This window comes from Coregonus clupeaformis, unplaced genomic scaffold, assembly GCF_020615455.1.
Source record: "Coregonus clupeaformis isolate EN_2021a unplaced genomic scaffold, ASM2061545v1 scaf0909, whole genome shotgun sequence".
NCBI lineage: Eukaryota > Metazoa > Chordata > Actinopteri > Salmoniformes > Salmonidae > Coregonus > Coregonus clupeaformis.
In genome coordinates, this window is record NW_025534363.1 from 178,821 (window position 1) to 199,851 (window position 21,031).

The following is a 21,031-nucleotide window of genomic DNA, read 5'->3' on the forward strand; positions in this document are numbered from 1 at the left end:
ATCGCCACACAGCCACAGTCGGTGCGCCGCTTCGGTGCGCCCGCTCCGAGCCACTGAATATAAAGGCTGCCGCCTCATCAACATTCCCAGTGCACCGCGGCTCCAGCCTCTAAGTGTTTATTTCTGTTTTGCTTCTCGCCCAGCCGTGGGCAACTGTGTCTTATTCATCCGAGTCCTCCATGGCGGCTCCAGCCTCTAGGAGAGCACATAGCCAGCTGCCCCCTGACTGTCTCCCAGCAAGGGAAGAGAAAGCGACTGCCGGGTCAGGGAGATTGGTGGGAGGATGGGGAGGCGGCTCCAGACAAGGCTACTACATCTGTTAGTGACATGACCGTGGCTGCAAGCCAGCCAGCCAGCCAGCCAGCCAGCACCTACTATGTGTGCTCTTTGGTTCTGTCTCCTTTGGAGAGAGAGAACGCCTCCGCCCTCGGGTCTTTTTTCTCTCCCCAGGTGCTGTTTGGGGGTTAGTTGATAGACCCCAGTGTTTTCATCTGATTCCACTGTGCTGGGCTCAGGGGGAGGTGGGAGGGGGATTGGGAGGAGAAGCACTCTGTTCTGCAGGTGTAGACTGTTGTTACGGTCCCCGGTGCTGGAGAAACATTGGGGTTGCCGGAGTGCATATCCCCTCGCTTTGAAGCCAGTGTTTTGTCTCTCTGAAGTGGACAGATCTATATCTCAGTGTCACCCTGTGTGGGTGGACAGTGGAACAAACAAGTATTCTGGTAGAGAAATATCATTATAGATAAAAGCACTTTAAAACACCTCCCCATAGCTTGTAACACATCTCTACCTTTATTTGTGATATGACATTTCCTTTAAACCTTTATTTAGTCGGGTAAGAGAACAAATTCTCTTTTATAATAGCATCATTTTCCTTACGTGTTGAAGATACTCCTATGCAAGTTGTATCCACGGTTGAACTCATACAACAACCTACTGGCTAGGGTTTAATTGGAGAAGCCCAGTTACTGAGAGTTCCTTTTCAAGGCTCCATATTAGCCAGTGTTCCCCTTCTCCTCCCCCGAGAGAGACTTAAAAACAGACAGCCTAACACATGGGAACCAAATGAGTAAGCAGAGCCCCAGAGCCAATCGGAGAACAGTGTGATTAGCCGTGATGTTAAGCAGTTCTGCCTCCTGCATGGCAACTCTCACATGGAGCTGCTCAGGCGTGCAATGTGGCGAGTATGGAGGCGGTTTAGCACGATGCACAACAGCTGCATTTCCACCTCTGCCTTTTGCCCTTGTGGGAGTCAATGAACAACAGACTCCAGTTAAACGTCTGCACCTCGCCGGAATAAAAGAGCACCGGAGAAAGGAATGGTGGTTGAGGTAAATAAAAGAAGCTAGTCCCGAAAGGACATGCCCTGCCGGATTCACCTTTTTCTCCAGGCTTCGGATATTATGTCTAGTCTCGGCATGAATGATTTATCCAACATAATTTGCGCTAAAGGTAACAACCAAGATAGATATATTTGACATCCAAATGGCGACCTTTAAAGAGAAGTTATGCATCCGTATGTGAGTCAATGAGCTTTTCACCCGTGTCAAGGTGCTGGTACGGTCTCCACCCTCTCTGACTCATTCAACCCTTAACATGAGAGAGGAGAAATGAGAGAGGGAGAGGTGTTTGAGTCAGACGGCTTGCAGTGTGGGAAATGAAGACCAGGGGAGGAGCAGGAATGGTATTTTAAGGCTGAGCTCTGACACAAATCCCTCAGCGTGGATATGGTGACAGGCTAGTGTCTCCGCGGCAGTGCAGCGAGCCAACCCGCCCAGGCCTCGCACGCCGCCGATACCTCCAAAATGTCAGCTCTGAAAATCGTAGGGAAGTTTATTGCTCTTGAAGCGCGGCCCAGAAAGCCTCACGCTCCGAGGGCCAGGGAACATAGCTGATTCCCAGCCAACGCTGCAGCCCCCGCCAAAGCTGTGTTACCCTGTCAACCGCTCTCTTTCCCTCTCCACACACAGCAGGCTATTCCCCTAGCGGTCCCACAGGCACTCTGCCTTAATAGATCAATAATACAGGCTGTTTGTGAAACATGTTTTGTGGATTATTTATACTTTTACATAATTGGAGGATTAAGACTGTCAGTTTTAGCCGCCGTAGTTAGTTATTTGACGTCGGAGCAGAAAGGTCGCTACGGAAACTGATATTACTATCTAAACATTTGGAGATGTCTTTTAAGCAGCGCTGACTTTTATTTTCATGAAAGGAGCGCTCGGCTCTGTAGCTCACTGCCGGACGTGCTCTCTTGCTCTTTTGAACACCGCCACCTGTCAAAGGCTTCGTTGAAAATGTTTTTACAAAGGAGCCTTGCTCTCCTTGAGCTTGCTCAGTGCTATGCCCTTGACGTACCGGAGAGAACGTTGACAAGAGGCCCGTAGCGGTCTACACTGGCCAGAGAGGAAAAAGAAGGGTAGGAAAAAATGAAACACGAAAGAGCTCTTGTTTTAACATGTCAGGAAGAAAGGAAAAATTAAATGGATGTTCAATTGAGCCTTCGCTTTCTCCCTCCCTCCCTCCCTCCCTCCCTCCCTTCTGTAGTCTTCCCTTCATATCAATGGGCTTTGTCCAATAGTCGAAGTGGCCAATTTCCCTGGTGCTGTTTGCAGCACACCACACAAGACCCATTTGGAATTGAAATTCCATGCTGGCTAAAGGGCAGGCCCATTCTTTCTGGCTGACAACTGCATTCTTCTATACACTCCAATAGACCCTAACCCACTCCAATATACCTTAACCCACTCCAATAGACCCTAACCCACTCCAATATACCTTAACCCACTCCAATAGACCCTAACCTTAACCCACTCCAACAGACCCTAACCCACTCCAATAGACCCTGACCTTAACCCACTCCAATAGACCCTAGCCCACTCCAATAGACCCTAACTCACTCCAATAGACCCTTACCCACTCCAATAGACCCTAGCCCACTCCAATAGACCCTGACCTTAGCCCACTCCAATAGACCCTAGCCCACTCCAATAGACCCAACCCACTCCAAAGACCCCTACCCACTCCAATAGACCTAGCCCACTCCAATAGACCCTAGCCCACTCCAATAGACCCTAGCCCACTCCAATAGACCCTAGCCCACTCCAATAGACCCTAGCCCACCCAATAGACCCTAGCCCACTCCAATAGACCCTAACCTTAACCCACTCCAATAGACCCTAGCCCACTCCAATAGACCCTAGCCCACTCCAACAGACCCCTAGCCCACTCCAATAGACCCTAGCCCACTCCAACAGACCCTAGCCCACTCCAACAGACCCTAGCCCACTCCAATAGACCCTAGCCCACTCCAATAGACCCTAACCCACTCCAATAGACCCTAGCCCACCCAATAGACCCTAGCCCACTCCAACAGACCTTAACCCACTCCAACAGACCCCAGCCCACTCCAATAGACCCTAGCCCACTCCAATAGACCCTAGCCCACTCCAACAGACCCTAGCCCACTCCAACAGACCCTAACCCACTCCAATAGACCCTAACCCACTCCAATAGACCCTAGCCCACTCCAATAGACCCTAGCCCACTCCAATAGCACTCCAATAGACCCTAGCCCACTCCAATAGACCCTAGCCCACTCCAATAGACCCTAGCCCACTCCAATAGACCCTAACCCACTCCAATAGACCCTAGCCCACTCCAATAGACCCTAGCCCACTCCAATAGACCTTAACCCACTCCAATAGACCCTAGCCCACTCCAACAGACCCTAGCCCACTCCAATAGACCCTAGCCCACTCCAATAGACCCTAGCCCACTCCTAACAGACCCTAACCCACTCCAACAGACCCTAACCCACTCCAATAGACCCTAGCCCACTCCAATAGACCCTAGCCCACTCCAGCACTCCAATAGACCCTAGCCCACTCCAATAGACCCTAGCCCACTCCAATAGACCTAGCCCACTCCAATAGACCCTAGCCCACTCCAATAGACCCTAGCCCACTCCAACAGACCCTAGCCCACCCAATAGACCCTAGCCCACTCCAATAGACCCTAACCCACTCCAATAGACCCTAGCCCACTCCAATAGACCCTAGCCCACTCCACTCCAATAGACCCTAGCCCACCCAACAGACCCTAGCCCACTCCAATAGACCCTAGCCCACTCCAATAGACCCTAGCCCACTCCAATAGACCCTAGCCCACTCCAATAGACCCTAGCCCACTCCAATATACCCTAACCCACTCCAATAGACCCTAACCCACCCCAATAGACCCTAGCCCACTCCAATAGACCCTAGCCCACTCCAATAGACCCTAGCCCACTCCAATAGACCCTAGCCCACTCCAATAGACCCTAACCCACTCCAATAGACCCTAGCCCACTCCAATAGACCATAACCCACTCAAATAGACCCTAACCCACTCCAATAGACCCTAACCCACTCCAATAGACCCTAACCCACTCCAATAGACCCTAGCCCACTCCAATAGACCCTAGCCCACTCCAATAGACCCTAGCCCACTCCAATAGACCCTAGCCCACTCCAATAGACCCTAGCCCACTCCAATAGACCCTAGCCCACTCCAATAGACCCTAGCCCACTCCAATAGCCTTGATGTAAAAGCAATAGAGGGCCCAGAGGGAGCTCCAATGGCCCCTGACCACTGAAGTCATTAAGAGATACCATGTTACACACCACAACTACCATTTGACTAATGTTCCTTTTAAAAACTCGATTCCCCACCAAAATAACTGTATCATAAAGAGATTGATCTGGCTTCAACCCATATTGGACGTTTTGGACATGAACGTTGAGATTTAGCCAAGACATCAGTAATTTCTTTGTTCAGTGCCGCTCCAGAAATCATCTATCACTTACATTCAATATAAATGTCAAACAGGAAATGTTATCAATTTATCCTCTCCTCTCCGGTATGCATCTTGCTTTCAGAATGTTTAGTGCACATTCATACAGCGTGACTGACACACAATAAGACCCGACAGGAGCTCATTTTCAGGAGGAAAACATCATTCTGCTAACAACATTATAACCATGTAAAAGGCATACAAATAACCCAGTTATCACTCAAACCATGGAAGAATGGAATTATGACCTTTTCAGACTTCGCTTTTCTGGTGAAAATGTTGAATCGGCAAGTTAATCAGATGCTGAGGTTATAGTTTGAGCATGTGTTACATACGTTTCTATTGGGCGCTGTGTGTGTGTGTGTGTGTGTGTGTGTGGTGTGTGTGTGTGTGTGTATTAACCCTTCATCACCCGATGTGATACAATGCATGATGACACAAGCCTTTGATTTCAACCTCCACTCTGATTTGAATGTGTGGTGGCTGGTGGGAAGTCAATGTTACTAGTAGGCTTTCTGACATTGACACTACAAGAAATAAAGCTACTGGTGTGTTCTTTAAATTGAGACTCATATTGTAATTTGAATGCTACTGTGTTCGATATGCATCTTGCGCTTATCAAAAGTATTTCACAGTTTCAAATGCCACATGTATTTAATCTTTCTCGCTAGCTTTTTGTTGTACACCATTAATGCAAGCTTCAGTTATTAGTACAATGCCTGTATCATTCCCCTGTAGTTAACTGATGTGTGTTCACTACATACCAGCATTTCTAACACAACCTTTTTCTCTGAGTTCTCACTTTCTTGTCTCCACGGTCCCTTGATGAACCAGTCTGTCGTAGCAAAATGGCTGGTGTGAGCAAAGTGCCAACCCCCACAGGGACACGTCGAGGTTTCCAAACCTTATTAGCAGGCAGGTTTACATCAGTCACTCGCTGTGTGTGTGTGTGTGTGAGCACCGTGATAATTACCTCAGCTGGTTGAACGGCGCATATGAACGATTTGAGCTTTTGCTCAAGGCTTTTAGCAGGATTATTAAAGCAATTTTACACAACCTTTTCTCTTAACAACCTAAACTTTTAATTAAAACTGTTGGCGAATGATGTACATTGACAAATGTCTTCAACCTTCTCTTATTTCAGTGACATGATCTTTCATATTTGTCTTAGCTACATTTGTAGCAGTTAAAGAGATTGTAACAAACTCATATTAGAGCTGAACCTTGAAAGGGGCAAAACAAGTGGCGGGGTGTCCACTTTGTTGTTGTTTCAACTGCAGATTGCCCCTTTTTAATTGGAATGGTCAGAGAAAAGGCCAAAACCACTGAGATGTGTGGAGCAGGAGAAATCTGAGGTACCTAAAGGACTTCTATTAGCTTTAAACCTTCATAATCGCGGTCGGAGAATGCTGAGAAGCGGTTAGAGGCGTGTTGAGTAGGAGAGGTCAGGGGGTCGGCCGTGGCCCTGTGGCCTGCAGACTTGACCAGCTGCAGGGGGAGCTGAATATGGAGCTCCCAGTAACCTAATGAAACACGTCAGTGGAGACCTGGGAGCCGCTGACCCATGCAGCCAGGAACAACCCCCTGACTGATATTCTCTGCCATTAGGGTCTTATTCATTAATAGTATACAGGAACCAAGGAGTCCAGTGGTGGAGGGTTCAGGGACAGGGGCGCCATTTGTTGCTCAGTGGAACTGAGAGGAAATTACAGGCCAATCGTTCTCATTAATGTTGATTTCAATCACTTGGCTCAGGCGACCCTAATGAGGTTAATAGAAAGGGGGAGGGAGGGAAGGGGAGATGGTGGGGGGAGGAGTGAGAGAAAGTGGGAGATGGGGGTGGAGGAAGTGCTACCGCTGATATCTCTGCCTGCTTCCCCCACTGAACTCTCATTTCAAAAGGTTGGCCTTGTTTTTCTTACTGACCCCGTCTGGTCGTTTTACCGCAAACAAGTCCAGAGACTACACAGAGAGATCACGTGCAAACAGGTCCAGAGACTACACAGAGAGATCACGCGCAAACAAGTCCACAGAATACACAGAGAGATCACGCGCAAACAAGTCCAGAGCCTACACAGAGAGATCACCCCTGTGAATAAACAGATAACAAGCTACAAAAACATTCTGGATTTCAGCCTTTGTCAGTTTGTAACTGCATTCTTAACTGTTGAAATAATCTGCTTAATTTGTTATGTCGTATGATGTCTTTGTTTGCTGATATTGGCATTGCGACATGGCTACAATAAACCCCCTCTCCTAAACTGATTAGCTGTACAGTTTACATTTCAGTATTTCAATGACAATTTTTTTATTTTAATACGTATTAACACGCGCACACAAATTCTGCCAATATTGGAGCACAGCGCATACTCACTTAGTGAGCTAAAAGCTGACCAAATGCCAAAGACAACATAGATGTTGCTGTGTAAGATAGCTGTTCAGTTGCTTTTCCTATTCAGCCAGGATTGGCTGGCAGTATCATTTTGCATTAGGGGAGAGAGGGAGAGAGGGGAGGCCCAACTCAATGACCCGGCCATCACAATGCTTTCCAGTTTCCTGTAAACTTGTGTATAAATGCCTTATACACTCACAGAGGCAGTCCTGCAGCAGAAAGACAAACAACACCTGAACTGGGGAAGAGAAGCTGGAGGGGACGGGGGTCGACACAGGAAAGGGAGAGGGAGACAGAGCGGGGGAGAAAGAGACGTTTCCTGAGCTAATAAAATACGGGCAGGAATGGAAGCTGCCAGCCAGCATTCTTGTGCTATTAGACAAGTTACTTCACTGCAGACTCCAGTTTCTACTGCAGTGCTGAGATGGCATGCTGAGGTCACCGGGCGGGGCTGGGCTGGGTATGGGGTAATACATCTAGGCTGCTGTTAAACCGGGAGACTACTTGCTCTCGTCTGCAACCCTATGCTTTTTGGTAGGTGCTTTTATTATTGAATTTGTCTGAGAAAAGAATGACTTTCCTTGCAAGTTATCACCTGTCATAAATCCTCATCAGCTTTAGATCAGTCTGTGTGTCGTATATTATGATCAGCCTTAAACAGTTACTGCATGTTTTTCTTTTATGCGTGGTCATTGAAGAAGAGCAACAAAGTTAGGGAGGGAAGTATAGCCTATACCTGTAAGGCAGACTTCCTAACCTATCAGTGTTGGTGTATCTTGTTATCCTCCAAACTGATCTGTGATTTCACCACTGTGTGTGATCTAGGCCAGTCATCCCATTGGATGATCTCACCTCAAGCTAAACTTGGATTTAACATGCCAGGTCATATATCTCCTAGCCTGGCCATGCATGCCTAGAAATTCTACTAGTTCTGAATACTGCCAACTTAACGCCAGTCGGCCCCCACAGTCGGCCCCCACAGTCGGCCCCCTATTCGGCCCCACAGTCGGCCCCCTAGTCGGCCCCACAGTCGGCCCCCTAGTCGGCCCCCACAGTCGGCCCCATACCAGCAAAGTGGAGGATATTCCCTGTATCGGGTTCCAGCTTCTCTCTTGCGGGCGCTGGCTGCTGATGCCCAGAACATCAGACATTCATTTAACAATATCTTTGCTCTGGCACTCCGCTAAGGGCTCCTAGCAGAATCATTAAGCTCGGCTGGATCGTTAAACCCGCAGGCTGAATATGAACTACAGAGCCATCACTAAAGCAAAGGCGTCATATGTTTTTTTTTAGTCTGTTGCTTGGTAGCAAAGTTAAGATGGAGGACAGCAAATCATTTTACATACAAATAAGAAGGAACCTCGGTGCTACCGAATAATGGAGAACTGACACATTATAATAGACAGCAGTAATGGAGAACTGACACATTATAATAGACAGCAGTAATGGAGAACTGACACATTATAATAGACAGCAGTAATGGAGAACTGACACATTATAATAGACAGCAGTAATGGAGAACTGACACATTATAATAGACAGCAGTAATGGAGAACTGACACATTATAATAGACAGCAGTAATGGAGAACTGACACATTATAATAGACAGCAGTAATGGAGAACTGACACATAATAGACAGCAGTAATGGAGAACTGACACATTATAATAGACAGCAGTAATGGAGAACTGACACGTTATAATAGACAGCAGTAATGGGGAACTGACACATTATAATAGACAGCAGTAATGGAGAACTGACACATTATAATAGACAGCAGTAATGGAGAACTGACACATTATAATAGACAGCAGTAATGGAGAACTGACACATTATAATAGACAGCAGTAATGGAGAACGACACATTATAATAGACAGCAGTAATGGAGAACTGACACATTATAATAGACAGCAGTAATGGAGAACTGACACATTATAATAGACAGCAGTAATGGGGAACTGACACATTATAATAGACAGCAGTAATGGAGAACTGACACATTATAATAGACAGCAGTAATGGAGAACTGACACATTATAATAGACAGCAGTAATGGAGAACTGACACATTATAATAGACAGCAGTAATGGGAGAACTGAACACATTATAATAGACAGCAGTAATGGAGAACTGACACATTATAATAGACAGCAGTAATGGAGAACTGACACATTATAATAGACAGCAGTAATGGAGAACTGACACATTATAATAGACAGCAGTAATGGAGAACTGACACACATTATAATAGACAGCAGTAATGGAGAACTGACACATTATAATAGACAGCAGTAATGGAGAACTGACACATTATAATAGACAGCAGTAATGGAGAACTGACACACATTATAATAGACAGCAGTAATGGAGAACTGACACATTATAATAGGGAGGCTGCTCTGAGAGTATGCCCAGGAACCCCTGTCTGATCTGTTGCAGTGGCCCCGGTTAGTTGAAGAATACAACGTGAGGTCATTCTTAATGATGGAGCAACCGTTCTATTCTGCCTTAGCCCTTTGGTGGTGTTGTGAGAGCATTAGTCCAGATGTATAGTAGTCTCGTGACTCTTGTCAATGAAAAATGAAGACTTTTTGGTGTTGTTTTCCCACAGGCATGCTGGTGGTGAATGTGACCTGGAGAAACAAGAGCTACGTCGGCACCCTGTTGGACTGTACTCGACACGATTGGGCACCTCCCAGGTAAGCACATCGCCACCATTTATTAGTTCTCTCCACTTTCATTCTAGACTGTTCATATTTTTAGGTACTTTGTCTCTTTTAAACATTCATTGGATTCAACTGAACATTTTGAAATCGGGTATCGGCGTTAGGCATACGGCTTCCGTATACTGAATTGTAATTGAAAAATGGTTGCTGGCCATAATCTTTCCACAGTACCATAAGTCATGTACTTAGTAGTGTTTGATGTCAAACAAGAGCATTACCAGGGGCCATCAAACATCAGATACTCAATTTAAAACAAATAATCTACCCTTCTAGCACTTGGTCTCTCACCTTTCCTCCGATATGAATCTGCCCATCTGCCATCTATATCACGCTAGCTGTTGGATGTCAGTCCTCACCTCCTGTCTCTAGGGGGGCAGCAGTGCTTGCCTATCCACTGTAGTCTTTATCTTGGGCTCGGTGATACGTTCTGCAAACTGCTGACGTCCCGAGAGGACGTGATAGAAATAGAATCGTCCACCAAGCCAGATTGATCCAATTATTGCGCTAATAGCTTTTCCCAACACTGTATCACATTCTCCAGTGCCGTGGTGGGACCAGAACGCCTATCAGCAGCATTGTCTCAGCACTGGCTCATTTTCTCATGCTCTTTAATTCCTGGAATCCCCATCTCATTGAACTACCGCAGAGAGTTTAGCTTAAATTTTTTGATAAGACCATACCACTCAAGCTCTGCACAGCCACATCCACCTTTAGTCAAAACGTCTCACTGTGTACTAGGAGACGTGGGAGAATGACAGTGTGTTCTATCACTTTTATCCTGCGACAGACTGGCTTTCAGAAATGCATTGTAGCTGGGCTTACTGTGACAGTTTGATTTGAAGGCTCTCAGCAAAGTAACAGCTCAACAAACTTTCAGGAAACCAAATCCACCTCTCCAGCTCCACGATGAGTAATGAGTCTGTATTCCTCCATCTCCGTGGGCCTACGGATTTACTCTCATCCCCTGCTGCTGGTGAAATAGTTTGGAGTGGTTGGAGGGGGGAAGTTCTGAGTCATCCCGGGCACCGGTGTCTTTGTCACAGACTGTTAACCTTCACTGCTGGGATAATTACATTATTATCAAAGAGACATGGGGCCCAACTCTATTTTAGGGATGGGAATTATGCCACTTATTATTTGCCAGGCAGGTACACTACATGACCAAAGGTATGGGCATTAATATGGAGTTGGTCCCCTCTTTGCTACTATAACATCCTCCACTATTCGGGGAAGGCTTGCCACTAGATGTTGGAACATTGCTGTGGGGACTTGCTTCCATTCAGCCACGAGCATTAGTGAGGTCGGGCACTGATGTAGGGCGATTAGGTCTGGCTCGCAGTCGGCGTTCCAATTCATCCCAAAGGTGTTCGATGGGGTTAAGGTCAGGGCTCTGTGCAGGCCAGTCAAGTTCTTCCACACCGATCTCGACAAACCATTTCTGTATGGACCTCGCTTTGTGCACAGTGCATTGTCATTTGAAACAGGAAAGGGCCTTCCCCAAACTGTTGCCACAAAGTTGGAAGCACAGAATTGTCTAGAATGTCATTGTACAGTCGTGGTCAAAAGTTTTGAGAATGACACAAGTATTGGTCTTCACAAAGTTTGCTGCTTCAGTGTTTTTAGATATGTTTTGTCATTTGTTACTATGGTATACTGAAGTATAATTACAAGCATTCCATAAGTGTCAAAGGCTTTTATTGACAATTACATTACGTTTATGCAAAGAGTCAATATTTGCAGTGTTGACCCTTCTTTTTCAAAACCTCTGCAATCCGCCTTGGCATGCTGTCAATTAACTTCTGGGCCACATCCTGACTGATGGCAGCCCATTCTTGCATAATCAATGCTTGGAGTTTGTCAGAATTTGTGGGTTTCTGTTTGTCCACCCGCCTCTTGAGGATTGACCACAAGTTCTCAATGAGATTAAGGTCTGGGGAGTTTCCTGGCCATGGACCCAAAATGTTGATGTTTTGTTCCGCGAGCCACTTAGTTATCACTTTTGCCTTATGGCAAGGTGCTCCATCATGCTGTAAAAGGCATTGTTTGTCACCAAACTGTTCTTGGATGGTTGGGAGAAGTTGCTCTCGGAGGATGTGTTGGTACCATTCTTTATTCATGGCTGTGTTATTAGGCAAAATTGTGAGTGAGCCCACTCCCCTTGGCTGAGAAGCAACCCCCACACATGAATGGTCTCAGGATGCTTTACTGTTGACATGACACAGGACTGATGGTAGCGCTCACCTTGTCTTCTCCGGACAAGCTTTTTTCCGGATGCCCCAAACTATCGGAAAGGGGATTCATCAGAGAAAATGACTTTACCCCAGTCCTCAGCAGTCCAATCCCTGTACCTTTTGCATAATATGAGTCTGTCCCTGAAGTTTTTCCTGGAGAGAAGTGCCCTTCTTGACACCAGGGCCATCCTCCAAAAGTCTTCGCCTCACTGTGCGTGCAGATGCACTCACACCTGCCTGCTGCCATTCCTGAGCAAGCTCTGCACTGGTGGTGCCCCGATCCTGCAGCTGAATCAACTTTAGGAGACGGTCCTGGCGCTTGCTGGACTTTCTTGGGTGCCCTGAAGCCTTCTTCACAACAATTGAACCTCTCTCCTTGAAGTTCTTGATGATCCGATAAATGGTTGATTTAGGTGCAATCTTAGTAGCAGCAATATCCTTGCCAGTGAAGCCCTTTTTGTGATGACGGCACGTGTTTCCTTGCAGGTAACCATGGTTAACAGAGGAAGAACAATGATTTCAAGCACCACCCTCCTTTTAAAGCTTCCAGTCTGTTATTCTAACTCAATCAGCATGACAGAGTGATCTCCAGCCTTGTCCTCGTCAACACTCTCATCTGTGTTAAGGAGAGAATCACTGACATGATGTCAGCTGGTCCTTTTGTGGCAGGGCTGAAATGCAGTGGAGATATTTTGGGGGGGTTAAGTTCATTTTCATGGCAAAGAGGGACTTTGCAATTAATTGCAATTCATCTGATCACTCTTCATAACATTCTGGAGTATATGCAAAGGGACGTTGGACTGTCAGATGGTGAACCGTGATTCATCACTCCAGAGAACGTGTTTCCACTGCTCCAGAGTCCAATGGCGGCAGCTTTACACCACTCCAGCCGACGCTTGCCATTGTGCATGGTGATCTTAGGCTTGTGTGCGGCTGCACGGCCATGGAAACCCATTTCGTGAAGCTCCCAACGAACAGTTATTGTGCTGACGTTGCTTCCAGAGGCAGTTTGGAACTCTGTAGTGAGCGTTGCAACCTTTTTACGCGCTTCAGCACTTCGGCGGTCCCGTTCTGTGAGCTTGTGTGGCCTACCACTTGCGGCTGAGCCGTTGTTGCTCCTAGACGTTTCTACTTCACAATAACAGCACTTACAGTTGACCGGGGCAGCTCTAGCTGGGCAGAAATTTGACAAACTGACTTGTTGGAAAGGTGGCATCCTATGATGGTGTCACGTTGAAAGTCACTGAGCTCTTCAGTTAGGCCATTCTACTGCCAATGTTTGTCTATGGAGATTACATGGCTGTGTGCTCGATTTTATATACCTGTCAGCAACGGGTGTGGCGGAAATAGCCAAATCCACTAATTTGAAGGGGTGTCCACATACTTTCAAATATATAGTGTAGATGTTCACTCTTTCTTCTGCAACTAATGTTCACTCATTATTTGGTTAAAATAAAAAACAGAAAAGGAATTTCACCCCTATATTTTTTGTGTAAGGCTTGATGTTACAGACCCAATTTAATGTTGTCTTATCTAGAAATGTAGAATTTGAGCATTACTTTGGAGCATATCATTAACCAGGTTTCCATCCAAACATTTAATGCGATTGAATTACCTGACGCATGAAAAAATTCACAACCGGGCTGATGGAAACAGGATGTGCCGGTACAATTTTATAAACGGCGACAGACTATTTGTTCACTCGACATGGTGGAGTCTTTTTGTGTCGGTAAAATTGATTATGCGAGAAATGGCGGTGGATACGCCTTTATGCGCAAATATTTATGTAATAACCATCATATCGAAATAAACGTATGTTGTGTGGTCCTCCCATTACGACTTCGGGAAAGCATGCCGTTTATTAGGCTACAGATGAATTTAAAATGATGATGAACTTCACAGGGTGGTGAAAGTGCAAGGTGAAAAAGGTTGATGCTCCTTTCCAATAAATATCAAGGGTCTTATTCTGATGACATGATGATCGATGCTTGGCTGCCGTTTTGACAAATACAAATAATAATCTCATAATGTAGGTAGTCGACCCACACTGTTGGGTAAAGTGCACGTGCCAAAGTCAGAGTGGGCACGCTCGCTATATAACCAACAGTTTTTGTGACAAAAGTTATTTTTATGTGCACTATGTCATCACGCACAGCCTTTTATCCGCAACAAGTCATTTTGATGGAAACGCATCTCTGGTGGTAAATGCGCATATTGTTTTATGGCGATCTTAAAATATTTTCATCAAAATCTGTTGCAAATTGGATGGAACCTAGCTATTTAGTGTAATTTTGTATTCTGCCTACATTTCTGTCAGTCAACCCTTTTTAAATGACATTTAGTTTTTGGCATGCATAATGTAATTTTGCTAACGTCTACGTCCTCTTGTCTGCTCAGGTTCTGTGAGTCCCCCACCAGTGACTTGGAGATGAGGAAGGGCCGGGGCAAGAGGATGAGACCCAACAGCAACACACCCGTCAACGAGAACAGCAACTCCCTCGGACAACAAGGGCAGCGGCACCACCAAGACGCGTGCTGCCAACAACAACAACAGCAAGGGCCGGCGGGGCAGCCAGACGTCGTCAGAGCGCCGCACGCCGCCCAACAGCAACACAGAGGACGTCAAGGCCAGCCCCTCGTCAGCCAGCAAGCGCAAGTCCAAACCCGCCTCCGACATGGAGCCCAACTCCAGCTCTGAGGACACCAAAGGCAACAAGCGCATGCGCACTAACTCCAACAGCGGAGGAGGAGGGGTGCCTCCTCCAATCCTTTCCCCCGTCCCCTCTGTTAAAACTGGAGTCCCCAGCCCCCGACGCCGACCGCAACTGCCCTCGCCGGTCCTCATCGACTGCCCGCACCCCGGCTGCAACAAGAAGTACAAGCACATCAACGGACTCAAGTACCACCAGGCACGTGCCCACAACGACGACGAGGACATCAAGCTGGACCTGGATGGGGACAGTGAGTACGGGGAGGACTCCACGCTTCACCCTGAGCCGGGGAACTGCAACGGGGCCTCCAGCTCTCACAAAGGCTGCCTGTCTCCTGCACGGTCCGTCACCCCCAAAGGCAGGGGTTTTGACTGCCAGAGTCCGTCCCTTCCCCGGGCAAGTTTAGTTCCAAACAGAGTAAAAAGAAGGGTGGTGACGCTGACCCTGAAGCAAGCGGCACGCCAATGGAAGGCTGCGACGGCGCCCCTGTCTCACCGAACGAGGCCAGCAATGACGGCATGGAAAAGTCCAAGTCTCACAAAAAGTCCAAGACCGACAAACCTTCTCAGAAGAACATGAAGTCATCATCCCGGCCCGTACCCCCAGGGAGCTTAGCCTCCCAGCAGCTCTACTCCCTGCAGGCCTCCTCTTTCCCTGCAGGGGGGAACCCCAATGCCTCCTTAGGGATGCCCCCTATGATGCAGGGTGTCCCCAAAAGCCCCCAGATGAAGGGCGCCCAGCCCCCCAAACCCCCCGCCGCGATGGGAGACCCTGCCGCTCTGAACCCTGCTTCCGGTGCTTCAAAAGAGAAGAAGAAGAAGGAGAAGAAGAAGAAAGAGAGTGGGAAGGAGGCAGACAGTCCCAAGCCTCTGGGGAAAGGGGGAAACCAGAGGAGGGCAAGAGCCCCTACTCTGAGTCCTCGGAGCCGGGCAAAGGAGACGGGCTCATAACGGTTCCTCGGACCCCCACCAGAGCCGTCTGGCAAGCATCAAGGCCGAGGCGGATAAGATCTACAGCTTCACCGACAACGCCCCAGTCTGTCCATAGGGGTGGCCAGCCGGATAGACGGCACGGGAATGCCTCAGCCCCTCACGCCCCTCCACGTGGTCACCCAGAATGGTGGCGGAGCCGACAACTCCTCGGTCAAGACCAACAGCCCGGCGTACTCGGACATCTCAGACGCAGGGGAGGACGGCGAGGGCAGACTAGTGGAAGGGGTGAAGGTCAAGGTGGAGGACCAAGGCATCAGAGAAGGAGCCAAGAAAGCCCTGTTCCCCAACCAGACGCCCAACAAGGAGTCTCCGTACTACGCCGGCTACGAGGCCTACTACTCACCCAACTACACCTGCCCCAGCCCCGGTGCCGCCAACCCGGGCATGCCGCACAGCGAAAGTCCGGTGGTGAAAGTGAAGCGTGAGGACGACCAGGAGCATGTGGAGGACAAGGTCAAAGTGGAGCCTCACGAAGAGCGCAAACTCGAGATGAACGCCTCCAGTCAACAACAACATCATCATCAACAACAACAACAACAACAACAGCAGCAGCAGTCAGTCATTCAACAGCGCTCCAACATGTACATGCAGCCTCTCTACTACAACCAGTACGCCTCACGTTCCCCGTACGCCTACCACCCCGGACCAGGCCTACCACAACCACCTGCTCAACACCAACCCGGCCTACCGGCAGCAGTACGAGGAGCGCCAGCGCCAGGTGCTCTCCGAGCAGCACCGGGCGGCAGTGGCGGAGAAGAAGAGCTCTGACGTGGCGGCCATGAAGGAACGCGAGGCCTCCATGAAGGAGGAGTGGAAGCAGAAGGCCTCTGGGCCACCCACTCTCTCAAAGGCGCCCAGCAAAACAGACAGCCTGGCCAACAAGACCCAACAGAACCAGGGTAAGACCAGAGACTCTCCCTCGGAGCCCTCCAAGGCCTCTGCCACAGGCCTGAAAGGAGAGGTATCCAAGTCCGAGGCTGAAGATGAAGCTGAGCGAAGGGGGGCACCATGGGAAGGAGGACTCCAAGCCAGGACTGGACACCAGAGCGGGGATAGAACAAGCCATGTGGTACAGACAGGTAAAAAATAAAAAACTATTATATTTCATACTTGTATGTGTTCTTATATTCTATTATTTGTACATATTTTATGTGAATTAATGCAGTGTAATGTGGTGATTGACGTTAATTTTAGATCATGTTTAGATCACTTGTAGCCCTTCTAGAGAGTTGTGTAGTTGTTTGGGAGAGGAAGCCCTGAGTTAACTCCTTCCCACCTTCTGTCACCCCAAGCAGACCCAGCAGGAGTGACGAGCTCCAGCAGCAAACAACCACCGCGGTGGAAAGACGAGCGAGACAGAGAGCGAGAGCGGACCGAAAGGAAAGGATGACAGGCCCAGCAGGCCCAAGGGAGAGTGGTGGTCCCAAAGAGGAGGATGGCGCTGGTCCCAAAGAGGGCACAGACCCCGAACGTCTTCCACTGAGGACCACCGGGCCATGGGCAAAGACCCTCGCGCCAATGCCCACATGCAGTTCTCCTCGGCCCTGGCGCAGCATCAGGGATACATGCCCTACATGCATGGTTACCCTTATGGGCAGGGCTATGACCCCAGCCACCCCGGGTACAGAGGCATGCCCACGGTCATGATGCACAACTACCCAGGTAACCAGATCAACTATTGGTATAGAAAGGAACCACTTGGGGAAAGCGCATTTGCCCCAAAAAATCTCTATACACTATACAATGCTTTTAAATATTAAGCCATAAATGGAATTAACACAATGACCTGTCCCCCCTGTTAGGTTCCCCTACCTGCCCGCAGGCTACCCGTTCTCACCTTACGGCGGCAAGATGGCCGGAGGTGAGGAGGAGGCGAGGGAGGTGACAAGTCGCGCGCCAGCCCCACGGTGAGCAGCAAAGCGGTGGACTCCAAGGCCCTGGACATCCTGCAGCAGCACGCCAGCCAGTACAAGAGCAAGTCCCCCACAGTGGGCGACAAGCCGTCCCATGAGAGGGACAGGGGAGAGAGGACTGGCGGGAGAGGGGAAACGAGAGAGGGACATGGAGCGGCCACGCTCCTCGCCCTCCCAGCGCATCATGCCCTCCCATCACCACCTGGGCTACCCGCTGCTCTCGGGCCAGTATGATCTGTCCTGCACCACAGGTCAGCCTCAGCCAATCACCACTCTCACTGTTATGACTGGCGGGGTTCTCAGAAACCCTGACTGATGTACTAACCCTGACTGATGTACCAACCCTGACTGATGTACCAACCCTGACTGATGTACCAACCCTGACTGATGTACCAACCCTGACTGATGTACCAACCCTGACTGATGTACCAACCCTGACTGATGTACATACATTTTCCACCTCGCACAGGTCTCTCGTCATCAGCTATTGTTGCCAGTCAGCAAGCCGCAGCCCCTTCCCTCTACCCCCCGGGCGGGAGATGAAAACGGAAAGCCCCTAGACAGACAGACAGACAGACAATGGGGTCAGACAGACAGACAGACACTGGGGTAGACAGACAGACAGACAGACAGACAGACACTGGGGTGAGACAGACAGACAGGCGCTGGGGTCAGATGTGGCCTTTTGGACAGAAAGCGTGGGAGGAAAAGATGTAAGACATGCAGTACTTTGACAACCCATAGCTTCTATGCTTCTTTGCATATGATAAATGATGCTTTCCTTCTTTACCATCGCACTGACTTAGTACTACTGTCCTGTATAACAGTCTGATACACAGCTCCCTGGGAAAATACTTTTAGTACTACTGTATAACAGTCTGATACACAGCTCCCTGGGAAAATACTTAGTACTACTGTCCTGTATAACAGTCTGATACACAGCTCCCTGGGAAAATACTTAGTACTACTGTCCTGTATAACAGTCTGATACACAGCTCTCTGGGAAAATACTTAGTACTACTGTCCTGTATAACAGTCTGATACACAGCTCCCTGGGAAAATACTTAGTACTACTGTCCTGTATAACAGTCTGATACACAGCTCTCTGGGAAAATACTTAGTACTACTGTATAACAGTCTGATACACAGCTCCCTGGGAAAATACGTAGTACTACTGTCCTGTATAACAGTCTGATACACAGCTCCTGGGAAAATACTTAGTACTATGTATAACAGTCTGATACACAGCTCTCTGGGAAAATACTTAGTACTACTGTATAACAGTCTGATACACAGCTCCCTGGGAAAATACTTAGTACTACTGTCCTGTATAACAGTCTGATACACAGCTCCCTGGGAAAATACAGTACTACCTGTATAACAGTCTGATACACAGCTCTCTGGGAAAATACTTAGTACTACTGTCTGTATAACAGTCTGATACACAGCTCCTGGGAAAATACTTAGTACTACTGTCCTGTATAACAGTCTGATACACAGCTCCCTGGGAAAATACTTAGTACTACTGTCCTGTATAACAGTCTGATACACAGCTCTCTGGGAAAATACTTAGTACTACTGTCCTGTATAACAGTCTGATACACAGCTCCCTGGGAAAATACTTAGTACTACTGTCCTGTATAACAGTCTGATACACAGCTCCCTGGGAAAATACTTAGTACTACTGTCTGGTATAACAGTCTGATACACAGCTCCTGGGAAAATACTTAGTACTACTGTCCTGTATAACAGTCTGATACACAGCTCCCTGGGAAAATACTTAGTGCTACTGTCCTGTATAACAGTCTGATACACAGCTCCCTGGGAAAATACTTAGTACTACTGGTATAACAGTCTGATACACAGCTCCCTGGGAAAATACTTAGTACTACTGTCCTGTATAACAGTCTGATACACAGCTCCTGGGAAAATACTTAGTACTACTGTCTGTATAACAGTCTGATACACAGCTCCCTGGGAAAATACTTAGTACTACTGTCCTGTATAACAGTCTGATACACAGCTCCCTGGGAAAAATACTTAGTACTACTGTATAACAGTCTGATACACAGCTCCCTGGGAAAATACTTAGTACTACTGTCTGTATAACAGTCTGATACACAGCTCCCTGGGAAAATACTTAGTACTACTGTCCTGTATAACAGTCTGATACACAGCTCTCTGGGAAAATACTTAGTACTACTGTCCTGTATAACAGTCTGATACACAGCTCCCTGGGAAAATACTTAGTACTACTGTCCTGTATAACAGTCTGATACACAGATCCCTGGGAAAATACTTAGTACTACTGTCTGTAACAGTCGATACACAGCTCCTGGGAAAATGCTTAGTACTACTGTCCTGTATAACAGTCTGATACACAGCTCCCTGGGAAAATACTTAGTACTACTGTATAACAGTCTGATACACAGCTCCCTGGGAAAATACTTAGTACTACTGTCCTGTATAACAGTCTGATACACAGCTCCCTGGGAAAATACTTAGTACTACTGTCCTGTATAACAGTCTGATACACAGCTCCTGGGAAAATACTTAGTACTACTGTCCTGTATAACAGTCTGATACACAGCTCCCTGGGAAAATACTTAGTACTACTGTATAACAGTCTGATACACAGCTCCTGGGAAAATACTTAGTACTACTGTCCTGTATAACAGTCTGATACACAGCTCCCTGGGAAAATACTTAGTACTACTGTCCTGTATAACAGTCTGATACACAGCTCCCTGGGAAAATACTTAGTACTACTGTCCTGTATAACAGTCTGATACACAGCTCCCTGGGAAAATACTTAGTGCTACTGTCCTGTATAACAGTCTGATACACAGCTCCCTGGGAAAATACTTAGTACTACTGTATAACAGTCTGATACACAGCTCCCTGGGAAAATACTTAGTACTACTGTCCTGTATAACAGTCTGATACACAGCTCCCTGGGAAAATACTTAGTACTACTGTCCTGTATAACAGTCTGATACACAGCTCTCTGGGAAAATACTTAGTACTACTGTATAACAGTCTGATACACAGCTCCCTGGGAAAATACTTAGTACTACTGTCCTGTATAACAGTCTGATACACAGCTCCCTGGGAAAATACTTAGTACTACTGTCCTGTATAACAGTCTGATACACAGCTCCCTGGGAAAATACTTAGTACTACTGTCCTGTATAACAGTCTGATACACAGCTCCCTGGGAAAATACTTAGT

At 47.6% G+C, this 21,031-nt stretch overlaps 1 pseudogene; it reads left to right on the forward strand.

The window, feature by feature from the left end:
• The window catches only part of LOC123485953, a 66,464-nt pseudogene extending 48,115 nt beyond the window's left edge, over positions 1 to 18,349 (forward strand).
• Positions 18,350 to 21,031: the final 2,682 nt, after the last annotated feature.